Below are 19,254 nucleotides of genomic sequence, written 5' to 3' on the forward strand. Positions count from 1 at the left end.
AAAGAGATTTGGGATTTGCCGCCCTTCCATAAGAATTTACTAAGGAAACTATTAAGTGATTTAAAATATTTCAAAGGAATTTTCAGAGGCAACATAGATAGAAATAAGTTATTAACAGGAAGCATCATCATTTTGTTTGTATCCTACCTGCCTCACTAAGATAGAAACAAAGGAGACAATTTTTCAGACGTACGAAGAATTCATTGAAGGACATCCTCCAAATTAATTTGAATGGTTTTATTAATAGAGAAAGAATACTTAATTCCCAAGCATTTAATGGAGCTAGAAGCCCACTTAAAACCAGTGTACCTGATAACATTTCTCTGAAGCAAACTTTATTTAACAGAAGAACCTCGGACTTTGTAAAATTCAATGTATTGCCCAAAACACCTAAATAGACATTCAAAAGATCAGTAAAGGTAGGAATTGAAGTTAAGGGATCTGAGACATACAAAGTAATATCATCAGCATAAGCAGTATATTTGACTTCAACTTGATTATGAACAAAACCCCAAAAAGAAGATAAATGACGCAACATATGCAAAAAAGGTTCTAAAGATAAGATGAAAATTTAGGGTGATAAGGGACATCCTTGTCTAGTTCCACGATGAAAAGACAAGTTGGAAGATTGAACACCATTAACAACACGCATTTGAAATGCAATCGGTCTCGCCTTTGGGACCTTATACGTATTTAGCTATGCAGCATATTAGCCTGGGTGCTGAAACATCTACTGTTCTTTAACATGGAGGGAATGTAAGCACCAAACTGTGTGACACACCAGGTATGAGAACACATGGAGCGAAATATTGCCTTTGAGAGGGAAATGGTATCGTCCAAAGCTCTGTTTGTAATATAAAATCAGGGCCTTCGGTGGTCATATCACTGAAAATACAAGATTAGAAAACAATATTGTCTACAGGTGCTGGTGGAAGGCAAGTTCTAGGGACTGGAATCTAGAGAATACTATAGAGATTCTGGTATTTTACTGACCTCTGCTTGTCGTTTTCTATCAAGAAAGTTAAATAAAGGCAGTTGTCAGGAATTTTTTAAAAAGAAAGTCCCTCAGCAGAAAGCAATTCTGGTATTTTCTTGGCCTCTACTGGTCATTTTTCTATCAAGACAGTTAATTAGAGGCAGTTGAACAAGTAGAAAGCAATCTGGTATTTTACTGACCTCAACTGGTCGTTTTCTATCAAGGTCAGTTAAATAGAGGCAGTTGAACAGAAAAAAAGTCCCTACGCAGAAGCAGACAAGTTCTAGGGTTGATCTCCAGAGCCCACAAAGTACATACACATATAAGTATAGATTAAAGTATATACAAGAGGTCTCGAATGCTCGACCTAAAAACAGAAGTAGTTGGGGAGGAGCAAAGTAGACTTATGTAGGTAGCCAAAACCATGCCATTTGAGAGCCCTCATAATGAAACGCCAATCTACCCGATCAAAAGCCTTCTCCTCATCCAGAGTAATAGGGGCCATATGAATTGAGAGTTTTGCGGCAAAAAATGACATTTAGAAAAGCTCTAGAATTATCCATCATGTGTCTGCCCTTAAAAAATCCAGTTTGCTCAATTCCAATGAGATCTGGTGTAACTTGATTACGTCTAAGTGCTAAAATGTTCCCAAAAATCTTGCAGTCCACATTGATAAGGTAAATAGGTCTATAGTTAGCACAAAGGGAGGGGTCTTTGTCCTTCTTTGGGATCAAGCACAACATTGCTTCCAAAAAGGTACCTCGAGCCTCATTAGTCAAATAAAAATACCTATAAAGTAAAAGAAGAGGAGGATGTAAAATATGAGAACATTTTAAATAGAATTCAATTGTGAAACTATCCTGTCCAGGGGCCTTATCACTAGGGGGCCGATTCCGATCTCGGTTGGAAAGCACTCCGACCGAGCCGGGGTGTTTTCCGACCGATCCGGACTCCTGCAGTCCAACCGAGCGAGTACGATGCAACTGTATGCTGTCGGACTCGGTTCGGTCGGGCTCCCATGGAAGTCAATGGGAGCCGATCGTACGACACATACATGGGCTCCCATTGACTGAATGGGTACGTTGCGGACAAGTGTGCCCCCTACAGTGGGTACGCGTTGGTGCCTTCCGCACCGTACATGCCTGTGGGTTCTCAGTCCGGCCCAGGTTGTGGAGACCCATGGGTCTCCCCCTGTGTCCGCGTTGTAAGGCTGCAGGTCACAGGGGGTCCGATGCGGAGCCCAACTCCGGGAGCTATTGCACGCCGGAAGCTCCGACTCGATCCGGCTGTCCGAATCGAGCAAAGTACTGGCTCGGAATTCGCCTCCATTGTGCGCCACGGTTAGCTTACGGCCGAGACGTACGGAGAGGTTCGGACCCGGAAATGAGAGACGGAGTACGGAGATTTCGGCTTGTTCGCATTGTACTTCAACGTCCGGACCCGTGTACGAACCGGATGGAAATTCAGCCTCCGAATCCGATCCGCTAATGCCAAACCCGATTCGGTGCCCTTCCGACCGAGATCGGAATCGGCCCCCAAGTAGTTTAGCTACAGCAGATTTAATATCTGCTAAAGAAATATCTTTATCGAGAATAGAGTAATCCAGAGGAGGAGGAGAATGAGGAGGAAGAGAATCGGAGAAAGAGTCTATAGCAATGTCTGAACGGGAAAGTTCTGGTGTGTATAGATTTTGATAAAAATCGGTAAAACAAGTAAAAAGCTCTTCATGCTTGAGGTGATTGATCCCGTTATCATCCGTAATATTAATTCTCTTTGATTTTTGGGATTTAACTTTTAGATAGTTTGCTAATAACTTGCCTGCTCTGTTTTTCCTCCATAAAATTTGGAATTAAGTTTTAAAAGCACACCAGAAGCTTTCTCAGTAGATTGTTTATTAAATGGCAATTTGACTTTGATAAGATGTTTGAGAGAATCATCGGTATTAGAAGCTTAATAGTCATGTTCTAGCTGTTTAATAAATTCGCTGATTCTTGTAAATATTTCTTCTTTTTGGCTGCAACAAAATCAATAATATATCTTCTAGCTGATGCCTTAAAAGCATCCCAAATAGTGTGAAAAGACATATCCGGAGTAATATTTAAATCAAAATATTCCTTCAAAAACGTTTCAAAGGTATCTACAAAGGATTGATCTTTCAAAAGGTATTTATTAAAGTGCCATCGTTTCGGCTTGGAAGATATGTCAGAGACCTCTAAATCAATGCAAAGCGGTGCATGGTGAGATATTAAAATAGAGCCAGTCTCAGAGTTAACTAAAGCAGGAAGTAATTGAGGAGTAAAGAAAATATAATCAATTCTGGATTTAGAGTTGTCCATGCGAAAATGAAATGTGAATTCTAGATTCTACAGGTTACATATCCTCCATGTGTCAACCAAACCTCTGAACGGTGTGGGGTTTCAGAATGCCTTTTGCAGTCTATTAGGGATATACCGGGCAAGGGAATGTCTGTCAGTGAAGGGATCCATAATAAGATTAGTGTTGGAGAGTGTCAAATTTGATACATATAGTCCCAAAAGGGAACATCTATACCAGTGGGGCCATGTATGGTAAAGAAAGAAAAAGAGGTATTGTTGACTATGGTGTGAAGCAAAAGCCATCTACCATTGTCATATTTTTCGTCCCTTTCAACAGAAACTGATAAAGACTTATAAAATAAAAGAATAACCCCATTTGTTTTTGCTGAGCAAGGGAACAAAATACCTGGCCTACCCATTGTTTCTTGGGTGAGTGAAGGTCAGAATCAGTGAGGTGTGTTTCTTGTAACATAACTTTGTAACCTGGATGAATGGGTAAGCACTCTATGTTTCTAGATAGGATTGTGAAGACCTTTAACATTCCAAGAAACAACTTGCAAGCTGTTAGCCAGATACAGTGCATAATATAACAGAATACCATACCAACCAACTGAGCAAAAATTCTGCATTGCAGCAATGGAACTTAAATAAAGCAAAAAGCGACAGAAAAGAGAAAGAAAGAAGAAAGAAGAGAAGAGCCGGAAAGCCATTAATAGAAAAAGAGAGTATTGCAAAAAGCCAAGTGGCTTCAGGCATAGAAGAAAAGAAACACATCCAGTGTACATGCAATAACAAATAGGGGTGGGGAAGCGAAAAAAAAGCACGATGAGCCGCAGACACACTACAGCCAAAAGAGGAGCCAGAAGCAAAGGAGACAACAAGGAAAAGAATATGTATGAGACGGCAAATTTAAAAAACAGAATTGTCCAAAGAAACTACAGTGATAATAAAATAACAAAACAATCCAGGAGACTAATAAAGAGGACTTACTAACGACTGTAGATAAGGAATAAACAATAGGACTGGGAGAGGAAGCATGCGGGAATGAACACAGATGGGATAAGGGTCCAGGTAAGACAAAAGACACCTGAAAGGAGGAAAAGCGCCTTTAGCAACCGGGAGACAAGAAAATTACACGGAAGATATATGTGAATAAACATTTTTTTTAAAAAGGGGATAAAAACTTCATTCAGGACCAAAAAAATAGCATACAGAAAGAAGATATCTAGAAACAAACTAAATCATAAGCATATCAAGTTTTCCCACGGTCCATTTCTTCTCCCTGGCACTGAGAGATGCATTTTCTAAGATCATCAGGAGTATTGAATGAGAAAGTGTGATCCTTATAAGTCACTATGAAGAAACAAGGGTGAACTAAACCATACCTTGCATTTATGGAATGTAGTGCGGGGCGAAGTGAAAGAAATTCCTTCGGAGGAGCGGATTAGCACGGGTCACATCCTGCGGAAAAAAAAACTTCTGGCCTCACCATGGCATTTGTTTCCTCTGATAGAACCATAACAAGCTCTGTGGGATATTCTCAAGTACGGGTGATCATTATCGCAAAATTAGCTTAACGCAACTCTTCACATCGCAGTCTATCATGGGAAATCAAATAGGCATCTCCTCGCAAACAGTCACAATGTACATTGTCATGCAGTCTATATGTAAACTGCGCCAATGCGTAAACATACATGGAACACACTGTGAAAACACATCTCCCTTTCACATTGCAGAGGGACAATCAACACCTCCTGCAGAGCAGACCCTACATCACGTCAGTGATGATGGAGATGACCCCCAGGACAACGACTACGACAAACTACAACGGTTCCTGGACAACCTCCGCACCCCACCTCCAGTAGCAGGTCAGACCAACACCATCGAAGGGAGCCCACCCCTTGCACAGACCACACAGCAGGAGGCACCCACCACCACGACTACCTCCCAGCACCTCACCTAAGAACACATGACATTCCAACGCCATGTGTTAGACTGCCAGAAGGAGGTGGCTGAACAGATGCGGTGGGGTTCGACCTCATGGCAGCCAAACTAGATGCCATACGTGGGTGTCTAAGTCCCATCAGGGACCACTTACACTCCCTAACGGACACCCACAGTCTGCCCCATGCCCTCCAACAATCTAAAGCTGGTGTTGCTGGAGTCATGTTTCCGAGAAAACAAAAACTGTCTAGTCAGAGTGGCCACAACGATGTCATCCGCGATTTGGGAAACATAAGGAGGTTCATGGAGAACAAGAAGCGGATGTAGTAGCAAAGAATGGCTATCACGGCTGCACACGAGAAAGCTGTAGATAGGATCTTCGATAAACTGCAGATCCTCATCATGGGAGTGATACCACAAGACATTGCGCAGATGAATGCTGCTGCTACTTCTACATACACATCTCCGGCCCCTGATGTGCCAGTGTCACACTGTGCTGCAGACCAAACACCAGCACCCACATGTGAGGCACATGAAACGTCAGAGGACGAAGATGAGGATGAATCTGCCTTAGTGGTAAGAAGGAAGCAGTATTCATTCATCTCTGCCATATTGCTTGGTTCTGCTTGGTTCAGCCCTCTGCATCATGCCCTGGAATAACACCATCCACCGCCACCGATACACTCTGCGACCCTAACCTTGGACCTCGACATGGAGTGCCATATTTTGTTTGCTTAACAATGACAGCAATCAGCCTGCGGGTTGGACTCTTCCCCTTCCGAGTAACTTGTCAATCCCTAAAGGACTCTGGCTGGCCCTCCACGTGCCAACATTGTAAAGTGTTGTCTGCATGGCCCAGTACTAAGACGGCTTCAACACTCCACTGAACGTGAACAATACATACTAATACACACAGACGTGTCATGTCTATGATCATGCTGATCAATCAAGTATGAAAGCATGGACGAATGTAGGGGCAGTGATTCCCCCTTACGTACATGTTGCTCATGTTGTGGGACTTGAGTCACAGGGTGCATCGCTGCATCATGGCGGTACATATTTGACCCCTGAAGAAGCCCTGTTGTCACAAATGACAGCCTATATGTAATGATTTGGGACACATGTGAAACGCTGAAGAGTGGGATTACGTACGATCTGTGACACACAGAAATGGCATTTTGAATACGTGACACCCTAAACAGCCTCTCTGTACAGAGGTGACACACTCACCATCTATTATGAGATTGTTAGCACTACATGTTGCACTTACACTTGTCAGAGTGATGTGCTTGTACAGAGGAGTGACATGCACTCAGGGAATGTGTGTTGGAATGCATTTATTTGCCGATGCTGTGCCTGTGGTCATTTTGTACTGTCTCATGATTGTGAAGGACTGTGACAATGTGATGTTCTCATGTGAAGAAATTGTCAATGGTGGTGTTCCTACCGGCTATTCCTGCTGCGGCTGCAGTGAGGTGTGGTCCACTTGCCTCATCTTCCTCATCACCGTCCGGTGCATCAGGCACTTGTATCCATGAAGCATTGGTGCAAACACATATGTTGTGCAACACACAACATGCAACGATCATCTTGCACACGATGTCTGGGCTGTACAGGAGCCTTCCACCTGTGATGTCCAGGCACCTGAAACGTGACTTCAACATGCCAAATGTGCGTTCCACAATGCCCCTGGTGCGTTTGTGGGCTGCATTGTACTGCCTCTGGGCCTGAGTCTTCGGGGCTCAGAGGAGTGTCATCTTCCAAGCACAGAGTGCATATTCTTGATCACCTGTGACAGTGCGGAGAGACATAAGTCAATAGTTGGTTCTGCATGATGTGTTGGCAAGCTAACTGGTACACTGGTGTGTGATATATGTGACTTAGTGATTCCTGTTTGACATGTACTGCTTGTAGCAAATGAGCGGCATCAATGTGTATTATGTAGCCTCACTGCTGCTCCTCCCGCCCCTGAGCCTATTTACTAGGGTGCGCAGCTCGGTTGCATCACTTGCACTCCTAAGGCACACCATTGTCATGCCTGTCTGCGCATGTCCACAAGCCCGACAATGGCCCTGTGATGTTGTGCGCTGAAGATGTGTAGGCCTGTGGTAAGGATAGGGCAGACACAGATGTAGAGTTCATGGCTAGCTGAACTCGCGATGCGGTTGAGGGTAGACCTTTGGCTTATGCTGCGGTAATAGCAATACACACAACAGTTGGCATGTATGATCCCGGACCCTGAGTGGGCTTGCGCTCCCTCATTTACTCCTTTGGCCGAGCTTGCACCCTGGGGGCATGCAACATTGCAACATTGTCCATTGCGGGATGGGTGGCGCCGACACTACAACAGAGACACATGCATTAGTTACTTCCTTGGCAAGGCCACAATTTAACCACGCCCAGAGTCCCAGGTTGATGAACTACACCCCTACGCTGGACTGTCGTATGCCAGTCCACTCTGCTTACGCTTACAAGGGGGTACGACACAGCTACATGGCCCACGTCTACCCCACTGCCTGAGGTGACATGCTTGCGTCCACTGTCCACTACACTCCAAACACCAGCATTGTATGTCGACATGGATATGTCTGTGGTCTGCATACTGCAGTCTAGCCAGCACATCCACGCCACACTTGGCATTGTGTACATTCTCATTCATGGGTCACTTGCCTCCTTCGCACATGCCTGGTTCCCACCTCTCCCCACAATCTGCTATTGTGTGCCTGAGGTTCCATGCCGTTGATGGCTCATGTACATGGCTAGCCCAGGTTACCACAGTAAGTTGTGCTGTCGTGTCTGGTAGGTGGACATGTTGTTTGGCATGTTGTATGTGAGTTTGTAACGTGTGCATTCCCAGAGTTGTGAGTTGCATGATTGTGGAGTTGGGGTGTGTGGTGTGTTCATTTCGTACTTACAAGCGAGCAGAGCATTTCAGGAGGTGCCATCCTGGAAGCGCTGGTTGATAATGGACTGTCGGACGAAGTATGAATCATGCACACTGCCTGGGTAGTTGGCGACGACATTGATGAGTCCCCGGTGGTCCACTATTGCCTGCACATTGATGGAATGAGTGTGCTTTCTGTTGCAGTAATTGTGTGCAGTGTCGGCAGGGGGCACAAGTAGGATATGTGTGCAGTCAATTGCCCCCAACACGTGCGGGAATCCAGCTATGGCGCAGAAGCTTTGCTTGGTCTCCAGATGTTCCTGCGCAGTGTGGGGGAAGTGAAGGTGCTGGGGTACCAAGCAGATGATGGCATCCAAGACAGTTGTGATGAACTTTGATAGGGCTGGCTGTGAGACTCCTCCAACTCCAGCAGTTGTTGGTTGGAAGGTACCAGAGGGCAACAGATGCAGCACAGCCAGCAGCTTTGTGTGCGGAGGGATAATGGTTGTCCGCTGTGTTGGTACCGTCAGCCTGTGGGCAATGATAGTCAGGTTGCGGAAGATGGTTGTCCTTTTGAGCCTGTAGTGGCCAATGACATCCTCTGGTATTAGGTCTGTGAGGCTAGTGCATTTTCTGAATGTCCGCTGTCTTTGTCTGCGCTGCCTCTGTGGTAGTCCGGGGGGCACGGGGGTGTCCGGAAGTGGTGGCGGTGGGTGTTGTGGCCCTTTTGAGGCTCCAACCTGCATGATTAGTAGCTCCATTGCATCTGTTGTTCTTCAGGCGTGGCTCTGGGCTGGGCTCCCTTTTATGGTGCCGGTTGTCCTTCCGACTTTAACACCAGGTAAGAGCAGGTGTTAAATCCCTGTTGCTAGCGCACCTTATCGCCTGTTTTGGGATCTTATCGCCGATCTGGCTGGTCGTTGAGAATGTTGCGGAGTGGTGTTGTCGCGGCTTTTTGCACGGGAACGCCTACTCTGCATATCATTAGCGTTAGTGGTCATCAGTGGTGATGTTTTTTGCGGCTGCTATTGCAGGAAAACTGGTGATATCAGCTGTTAGCACTAGCTTGTGAATGGGGCGATACATTTATCGCCACTTTGGCTGAGATAAATGCTGGAAAATCGGCAATAAGTCCTTGAGAATATGCCCCTCTGTGTATTCCAAAAATAGCACAGTTATTCCTCTTGGGCATTCAGAAGTAAAGGACGTCAAGGATTTAGCACCAACTCATTGAACACACTGTAGATTCAAAGTGGTATAATCCTTAAGGCCCACAATCTCAGGTCTGTTCAGTTTAAGAAAAGCCAGCATTTCCGAACCCTCAGCCCCCTCAGGAATACCATAAAAACGAAGGTTGTTGCGCCAATTGCGATTTTTCAAATCCTCAGCTTGTTGTTTTGAAAGCTCTATTTCCTTAGACATTTCCTAAATTTTAGTAGCCACATCCTGGAGAGTACTAACATGCTGTTCTACGTCAGACAATATTCGACAATTTTTCACCTAAACCGTGAAGCGTAGAGTTAGTATCCATGTTAATGTTAATGTTAATGTTAATGTTATGGGTGTCTTATATAGCGCTCGGCTACTCCGAGGAGTGTCCCGGCGCTTTCTAACCCACCACAGACTACAGAGGGCAGGCAAAAAAGGAAAAAAAGAACAAGCAGGTTACTGTCCATAAAGCCATGTCTTCAGACCCTTTCTGAAGGCCCGCAGGTTCGAAGTATAGCAGAGTGACAGAGGAAGGGTATTCCATAGCTGGGGAGCCAAGCGTTTAAAGGAGCGTCTCCCCATCCTTGCTTTCCTAACAGTAGGGACAATGGCAAGACCAAGAGATTCCGATCTAAGGGATCTAATAGGTTTGTAGAAAGCAAGACGTTTCTGAATATATTCAGCTCCCACAGCATGGAGTGCCTTATGTGCCAGTGTCAGTGTTTTAAAAACAATTCGCTTGCGAATAGGCAACCAGTGTAGGGAGTGTAAGAGATCCGAGGCTCTCGCTTGGCGAGGTAGGCCAAAAATCGCCCGTGCCGCCGAGTTTTGGACCACCTGGAGTCTTTGAAGTAAATAATCAGGGAGACCCAGATATAAAACATTAGAGTAGTCCAGCCTAGAACAAATAAGAGCCTGGACAGTAGTCTTCCTATGCACTAGCGGGAACAGGGGAAGAAACTTGCGTAACATTTTGAGGAGGCCATAGCAAGTGCCAGTCAGTCCCAGGATCTGGGACTTAAGCGATAGGCCATTGTCAATTTTGACCCCCAAGTTATTTGCAACCAGAGAGGAAGACGCAGGAGGGAACATGTTTACAGGCCACCAATCCTGCCAGCTCGGGTCCGCCTGACACCCGAAGAAAAGCACCTCTGATTTATCTGGGTTGCACTTGAGGCTGTTTCGCTGAAACCATTCGAAAACAGCTCCAAGGCACCCACGGATGATCTCTCCGTCAAACTCAGCCCCCTTACAACAAGTGAAAAGGAGCTGGGTGGCATCGGCGTATGACACGATCTGAGCCAGGAGGGACTCCGCCAGCACCACCAAAGGGGTCATAAAGATATTAAAGAGAGTCGGGCTCAACACCGAACCCTGCGGGACTCTGACCTCCAAAGGCGGTACTTCGGCTGAGTATGGGGGGGCCCAGACCACCTACCGGCGACCAGCTAAATAAGATCAAAACCAGCTCAACACCGTCCCTCTCAGACCGATCTCATGGAGTCTGCTGAGGAGACCCTCATGAGGGACGGTGTCGAAGCCGCCGACAGGTCTAACATTACCAACATGGCCCTTCCTCCTGCGTCCAGCACTTCCTTGATGGCCTCATTGACCTCCAGAAGTGCCGTCTCGGTACTTAGGTTGGATCGAAAGCCCGACTGGGTGGAGTACAGCAAGCTATGGGTTTCAAGAAAGGTGGAAAGAACAGTATGTACATGCTTTTCTGCTAATTTTGCGAGAGCAGGCAGGAGGGAAATCGGCCTATAATTGGCATGGAGCTCGGGGTCAAGGCCTGACTTTTTAAGGAGTGGAACAACCATCGCCTGTTTCCAAACCGCAGGGACCACACCGCTAGTCAGTGACAGATTAAGAATGGGATTAATCAGCGGGTTCAGAGCCTCCGATACCCTAGCCAGAAATTTAGCAGGGCAAGGGTCAGAGGGTGAGCCTGACTTGAGTTTAGCCAGGAAGTCCTGAGAAGCAGAGACAGAGAGAGATGGGAACTCCTAAAGAAAGGGTCCAGATCCAGCTGTCGAATTCAGCTGGTCCCTCGGGATGGTAATAACATTAGGGCCTATGGAAGAAAAAGAGTCTTGAATCAGCTTGATCTTAGCGGTGAAAAGGCTAGCCAACGAGATCACCCATGGCTCAGAAAACTCATGATGCAATGCATTAGCCTTAGGAGTTATAAACTCCTTCACAATAGTGAAGATTTCCCTGCAGGAACTTGAAGCAGTCTCAATTCTTGCAGAAAAATAGTTCTTCTTTTCGGCCAAAATGTCCGCATGATAGACCTTGATAATAGCCCTATAAGCAGCCTTGGCCCCAGGTTCATACTGCTGGCGCCAGAGCCTCTCTGCAACCTTGCAGTTGCGCCGGGACAGCGCAAGAGCCTCCGTGAACCATGGAGCAGGGGTCCGCCTGGCAGTTGTCCGGGGAGCAATCGGTGGAGCTAATTCGTCTAATCGCTCCACGAGCCACTTCTGTAGCAAATCAAGATCCCTCTCTAGATCACCTGAAAAAGGACAGGGATGATCCACATAGGCCTGGGCCAGACTTTCAGGGATCACCCGATGGTATGCCCGGCTAGTCTGCCTAGGATGACTTGATGTTGCGCAGGGGGATTTACTAATACCCAAAATCTGAAAGCTAATCAGAAAATGGTCCGACCAGAGGACAGGGACGGGGCTGGCCATAACCAGTGGAATGGTGGAGAACACCTGATCAAGGGTGTGGCCCCTATGATGAGTCGGAACAGATAGGTGGGGGATAAGGCCCAGGGGGGCGGTGACATCATTGATTTTAATTGTGTCACCGTCCATCACTGCATCCATATGTATGTTAAAATCCCAAAGCACAATACAGTGTTCTGTCTTTAGACAAAGCGTCGAAGTTAACACCTGCAGCTCCTCATAAAAGGACCCCCGCTGACCAGGTGGTCTGTAGACCAGGAGCCCAGAAAAGGATTGATAGGGAGATAGAGAAAAGGCCAGGGATTCACAGCCAGAAATGGGCTCCATAGGAATAACCACACATGTGGCAGATCTCCGGACCACAATCGCCACCCCTCCACCCCTCCCGATTAGTCTATCGTGTCTAAAGATCGCATAATCAGGAGGGATAGCAGTCACAATATCAGGGTTAGAGGACTCTCCTAGCCAAGTTTCAGTAAGCATTAGGCAAACAGGTTTTTCGACAGTTAAAAGCTCGAAGATATCAAGAGCATGCCTGCTCAGAGAGCGAGTATTAAGTAAGATGCATCTATAGTTATCATTGGTCTTAGGGCTGGAGGCCCCGAGCGCCGGGAAATTACCTGGTAGCCATCCGCATCCCGGACACCAGCGTTTGCCTCTGCATCGCCCAGGGAAGACCACATGACACGCATCCATACCTTTCCTAAATGAAAGAAGATCTGAAGCCGAATAAGAAAGCCTAGGTCCAGCCCCTCCCGCCACGCCGTCCGCTGACGAGCGCAGACGGGCTAGACTCTGGCGCGACAAAGGCGCGTTCGCTGTTCGCGTTCGCTGCGCGAAGAGGTAGCCATCTTCCTTTGTAGTCCCTACGATCCCGCAAGGGCGCTGGGACTTGTAGTTTTTGGACCTGGAGAGCGAGCGGGTGCTAATGACACGTCTCCTGCCACAGAGCCTAATCGTCTGTGAGCACGGAGAGCACGCGCTGACAGTGCGGTAAGAGTTTAAACAGAAACAAGTTTAAAACGCTAAATTACGCCGCAAATTATAAACAATTTTAACAGTGAGGTTTTTTAAAATAACACAAGTAGGCTGTCACCCGGCTTCCGCCTCAGGTGCTAAAGAGAAAAGAAGAGCAGTAGTCAGAGGCAACGTGTAGAGGGTATTGCCAGGCTTCTGTCGCCGATGGGGAAAGGTATCACGCTACCGGAGCGCGACCCCTCCCTTTGTAGTCCCTACGATCGCGCAAGTGCGCTGTGACTTGTAGTTTTTGGACCTGGAGAGCGAGCGGGGGCTAATGACGCGTCTCCTGCCACAGAGCCTAATCGTCTGTGAGCACGGAGAGCACGCGCTGACAGTGCGGTAAGAGTTTAAACAGAAACAAGTTTAAAACGCTAAATTACGCCGCAAATTATAAACAATTTTAACAGTGAGGTTTTTTAAAATAACACAAGTAGGCTGTCACCCGGCTTCCGCCTCAGCTGCTAAAGAGAAAAGTTGCGCAGTAGTCAGAGGCAACGTGTAGAGGGTATTGCCAGGCTTCTGTCCATGACAAAGTGTTTCAACAATTTCATCTCCTCCATAAGATCTTCCAGAGTCAGTGGCAAAGGAGATTTTGTAGGCGAGACCGGATCTTTCTTATGACGTATGGTGGCAGCGCCAACATCACTGAGGGCATATTACTAGACAAGGTCGACGCCTTCTGGCAGGAAGGGGAAGAGGAGTGAAGGAAAATATGTTGCAAAAACTCAGCCAGATCAACCAATAACACCAAGCAAAGGGCAGGTGAAAGGCAACCAAATAGAGTGCACCAAATTAGTACAGGACCCTGTGAGAAATCACAACAGGCATGCACACTATCCTAGAAATATATATTCGCAGAAAGGGACCGGTGAAGGCACAAAATTAGGCTATAACTGCCCCTAGCAGCACAATCACATAATAAAAAGTAGAAATCAGGACCATAGTGATTAAACATGCACCGGACACTTCAAGGTATCAGGTTGCCACAATAAATCTGGCCCAATAAAGAAAAAACATAAAGGAAGCAGATTACTACTGCCAAAATTGCCTCAAAGCAGTTTGCAGTGCATCTAAACAGTGCAGGAAGCCCAAGCTACGACACACCAATCAGGGAGAAGACAGCAGCCACAACTGCTGGCTCTCAGGGAAAGAATTGCGGGGAAAAAAGAATAAGTAAACCAGCACACACGGTGCCGAAAATCATAGAAGCCCCTTAGGCTGCTCATGATGCCCTGCTCACTGCATTTCCTTTTGGGGCAAAATGCCACATCCAGACACGGAAAGGCTCCAGAGCCACACAGAGCTTCAAGAGCCCAAGGCCATCTTGCGGTCAAGCCACGCCTCTGAAATGTTCAGTTTTTTAAACTTTAGTAACCACTGAAGTTCACCAGTTATAGTTAGAGTTATCTCAAGTAACTATAACTCATGCCCTAAGGTAACTATAACTCACGCCCCCACTATGCACAGTGATAGTATCAGTGATCTAAAAGAAGATGTCATGAGTGATGTAATATGTAGGATAATTAGCAGTGCATGACGAAGGCACAAGATATAGTGACTGTAGGGCAAGCGTTATAGTTACTTGAGATAACTCCAACTATGACTGGTGAGTTTCCGTGGTTTTTAGAGTTTAAACTTAACATTTCACCAAACTAAAATGTTACTTTAACTTTTGGTTTTTCACTGAATTTGTAGTTTTTTTAAAAGTAAAGTAATATTGAATTATGATACATTATTTTACAACCTACTGCACACGGCAAAGGCCTTGTGCACTGCAGAGTTAGCCAAAAGGCCTGGACTGTGGCCAGGCCCTGTGGCCAACCCACCCAAAGCAGTCAACCTCACACTGCACATGGCCTTCAGCTATGTGCTGTAATGGTTGGTCACAGGGCCGATCTCTGGGGATGTCAGGACCTTCTTTTCACGCCACTCTGCTTCCTCCCTGAACCAATTATGAGCCTGAGGACCCATCCCCCAGGGCCTATTTTTAATAAGTGGAGGAAGCCATGTGGCCCCCCTCCCCAAGCCTTATAAGGCCCTGGGGACCTCATCCCTCAGATCCCCTAATTAAAATCAACAGGAACGGGGCACGCAACATCCCCCTTGCTGATTTCAACCCTGGGGTCCCCACTCCCTGGGGCCCGTGCATTTTTTAGGGGTAAGGGGATGCGCGGCCCCCTTCCTCAGACCACCTTTGACCTCAGGGACTCCACTTCCCTGGGCCAGTTAATATATTTAGGGGGGCATGAGACCCTCCTCCCCAGGCCAATATTGGCCCCAGGGGCCCCATCCCCTGGGGCCCTGTAGCATATAAAGGGGCAGGGGGCGCACAGCCCCCTCCCCGGGCAGATTTTGGCCTCAGGATCCCATCCCCCGGGGCCTGGCCAATAAAGGGTGGGTGCTTTAGTGCCCACCCAGGGCACCCACCAGGCCACCATTAGGGATCTGCGGGGAAAACCCAAGCCGGCTCCCAGCATCCAGCTGGATCCGGAATTGCTTCCACAATCAGCAAAAAATGCCACTCCTAGTGGGCGGGAGCTATCTTTTCATGTCTCTTTTTCCTGCCTGCTTCACTGCGGGCAGGTAAACAGATGGAAAGTCTGCTCCCAGCGGGCAGGAGAATTCTTCAAGCTCCCATCACTGTGAGGGGACTTGTTGTTTGCTCCCGCCATTTGAAATTGCTCCAACCAAGCTAGAGCAAATACAGGTTTTCCTGCCCTGCCAGAGCAGGCAGAGATACCGCTATGTCCCGGGTGGGACACACCCTGAGCTAGCACTGGGGGATGGGGTCAGCAGGGCCATGAATGGCTCAGGCAGGGGGGCTGAGCGGCTCCCCTTCCCTTTACATTTGCAGCCAGGCATATCCAACTCTTACAAGCCCAGTTGTCTGGTGATTTTTCCTTGTCTCTATCCCAGCAAGGCCTTGCTGTGGCAACAGTTTTAGGCGATTTGTTGGTCTTATCAATTTTTCTATAGTTGCCTGATCAACAATCTTTGTTTAAGTCACCTTTTGTGATGCAGTTTTTGAACGGGCTGGTCCATATGGTCCCAGTAAAATACTTATAGATTCCCCAGTGGGCACTCAATCTGGTTCTTACGTTCTTACTGTGTACTCCATTGAAGCCTATTCACACCTGCTATCTAGGTTTCTCACAATGAAGACAGCGTTCCTCACAGTGTCAGCTCCTCCGCAATGGTGGAGGAGCATTGCCATACTCAATCCGAGCCAGCAACTAAAAAATAAAACTACATTTTATTGTTTTATTTTTCAGGTTCTAGCTGAGCTAGCGTGTGTAGGGAGGGATGGGGTAGGTCAATGGAAGATGGTGGGATTGATGTGCACTGCTAGCTGTGCATGTCTGTTTGGCTGGCCATCTGTATTGCACAGCTGGGTTGGAAAAACAGCACAGACTCCCTGTGCCTGAGCGAGCATTAAACAAGCCTTCTCAGACAAATGCCTGTGTTTCTCTCATGCTACATGAAAGCAGCACGGAGATTACACAGGGAGTCTCTGTTGCTGTCCCAGAGAATGCTTGGACCAGGAAGCAGAAGAGCATTGAGGTGTGAGGTGGCAGAAGTAGCATCAGATAAGTTCTATTTCTTTAGTAAACAAATCACCCAGAAGTTCACCCCCCACACCCCCCTCTGAGCCCCTCCACCTGTCCACCACTTTTTATTTGCGTCAGCTGCCACTGGTTCCTCATTTCTATCACACCAGCTTGGCTTGTCACAAGAGTGAGTTGCAAGCGCTTTCTGTCCAGTACCATACACTACCTGCTTCCTGGACAAATTGGTGCTAAGGACCAAGGCAGCATTCCTCCCAAAATGTGTTACCTCTTGTCACATTGGGCAGTTTATTACCCTGCCAATGTTCTTCGCTTCTCCTCATCTGTCCAAGGAGGAACAGAGATGCAGTTGCCTAGACCCAAAGAGAGTTCTAAGTTTCTAATTGATTGCAACAAAGACCACCGGCTGGATGATCAGCTCTTTGTGTGGTTCCCTGGGGTGAAGAAAGGAAGAGCCGTGCAGAAACAATCTCCAGATGAATTGTTCTTTGTTTAAAGATCTGCTGTGGTCTGGCCAAAAACACAGCCTCCGGAAGTTCTGCGGTCTCATTTCACCAGAGAGAAAGCTGCTACATTTGTGCTGGCACATGGAGTGCCTTTTTGGGACTTCAACCAGGCTGCAACATGCGTGTCAGTTCACAAGTTCACAAAGCACTACTGCCTGGTCTGACGGGAGCTGTATTTTGTCCATTCAGTCCTGCAGGACTTTCTGGTCTGAGCCATTCCACAGACCAACCACCTGGGGAGGTACTGTTTTGGTATCTATTCAGAAGGTGAGGAATCTGAGGTTAGAAGTATCCATCAGAAGAACAAGTTATTTACTTTAGGCAATGCTTTTTCTGGTAAATTCTCTATATTTCTTTCTGAAAGGGTCGGCACAATGCGATTTTGTTATTTAAGTTAGCGGCAAAAAAGACTGGCCTAAAATTTGGCTACTTGAATTTGGTCGTTTAGGGATGTCACTAAGATTATGTTTATTTTCCCTTTTGTTTCTTCCAGTTTTGTGTGCTTGTATTAAAGATGCAGGGTTTAGAGCCTGTTTTCAAGTCTGATCTAATTCTTTTATAGACAAAGAATCTGAGAGTTTAATCATTTTTGATCAATTGTCAGGCTCTAATTCTGTCACTAATTGATGATTGGCTCATGGAACTCTTGGTCAATGTGCACAATCACATTCTCCCAAAGACACAAAAATTGATAAAATCCATTGATGCATCATGTTGCTTCACTCACAAATCAGTTTTGATACCAGTTCTCTGCCAAACACCCTAGTCTTTAAACATCCATTGTAAGGTGCAGTGACAAGTAGCTGTGAAAAGCATGTTGTTACTAAATGCGTGGAGCAGTGGTGAAAGAATGACACAAAAAGTTCCACATACCAAAGCAGCATAAAAAAATTAATTAATGGCTGCAAGGTGTCTCATTGCCATATCTACCACATTAGGCTAATCCCGGCTTTTTATCCAAATGCACTTTACTGCTGGAGTTTTTTTAGCTCATTCTTACAATGTTACCACCAAAATTTGAAGTCCCAGAATACACAATGAAATTGGTTAGAGTGTGACCTGACATGAAGACACTTGGGTGCTATGAATCTTTGTGCAACAGCAGCACCACTTTCACGCAGTCAAAGAGTGAAGGAAAGCAGTGGCAAGCATTATGAAAGCATCAATGTAAGACATTTTAGAATGTCTGGCTACAAATTATTCTGGTGTAATTCAAAATGTTAAAAATTCCCCAAATAACTATGGTGTTGGGAGAGTTCCCTACCCCTATAATATTCTAATATTTAGTAAGGAGTAGGTAAGACCCCCCCCTCCCCCAACCACCACCACCAAATTTGTGTCCAGGAATGTGTTTATTAAAACCATTTGAATAAATCACATTCTTACTTTTTGAAAAGACTAATCACCCCAGTAACATGTTCTGAAAGTGTGAGTATGGGGGTCAAAGGGTTGTGAGAGATGGCATGTGATAGTCTGTGAGTGGGAGAGAGAGTGCATTACACATACTTCTATGATTTGTCCATTTGACACAATGCGAGTAGGAACAGTGCTTGCAGTACTTATTTTTTTTATTAATTGTTGCATTATACTAATCACTGCACAAAAGCAGCATGCTTTATTTACACCTCTTAGCATTGAGAAACACACCATACCCTCTCCACAGGTATTGAAGAGGTTGGGGGAGCTTTAAGGGAGTCAAAGTCCAAGGAAACACAGACAAAATATTGGCAATAGAGTTCATTTTTCAGTCCAATTTCTTCTAAATTGACTAGAAATATAGGTGTAAGAAATTGGCTTGTGGGTTAAGGCGGGTGGAAGCCCCACTCAAGCAATAACCTCAATCCATAAAACCACAAAAGTCACAAAATTAACCTGTTCTTTACCCTCTGGTAGCTTGACACATAGGGGTCGATTCCGATTCGGGAAAAAAAACGTCCGTACGATTTGTATCCGGAGCCCTATCCGTACGAATATTACCCGTCCGTCCGAGTCGCGTAGTACGATCCGTATTCCGTGAATCCGTCCGAATCATCGCGATCCGTACGTATTGCAAGGCTGAAACTGTGAACCGTACGACTCGCACATATGCCGTACGACCCGACGAGTACGATCCGGACCGGGGTATGAGGACGTGATTTGTA

Source organism: Lissotriton helveticus, chromosome 2_1 (genome assembly GCF_964261635.1).
Source record: "Lissotriton helveticus chromosome 2_1, aLisHel1.1, whole genome shotgun sequence".
Lineage (NCBI taxonomy): Eukaryota > Metazoa > Chordata > Amphibia > Caudata > Salamandridae > Lissotriton > Lissotriton helveticus.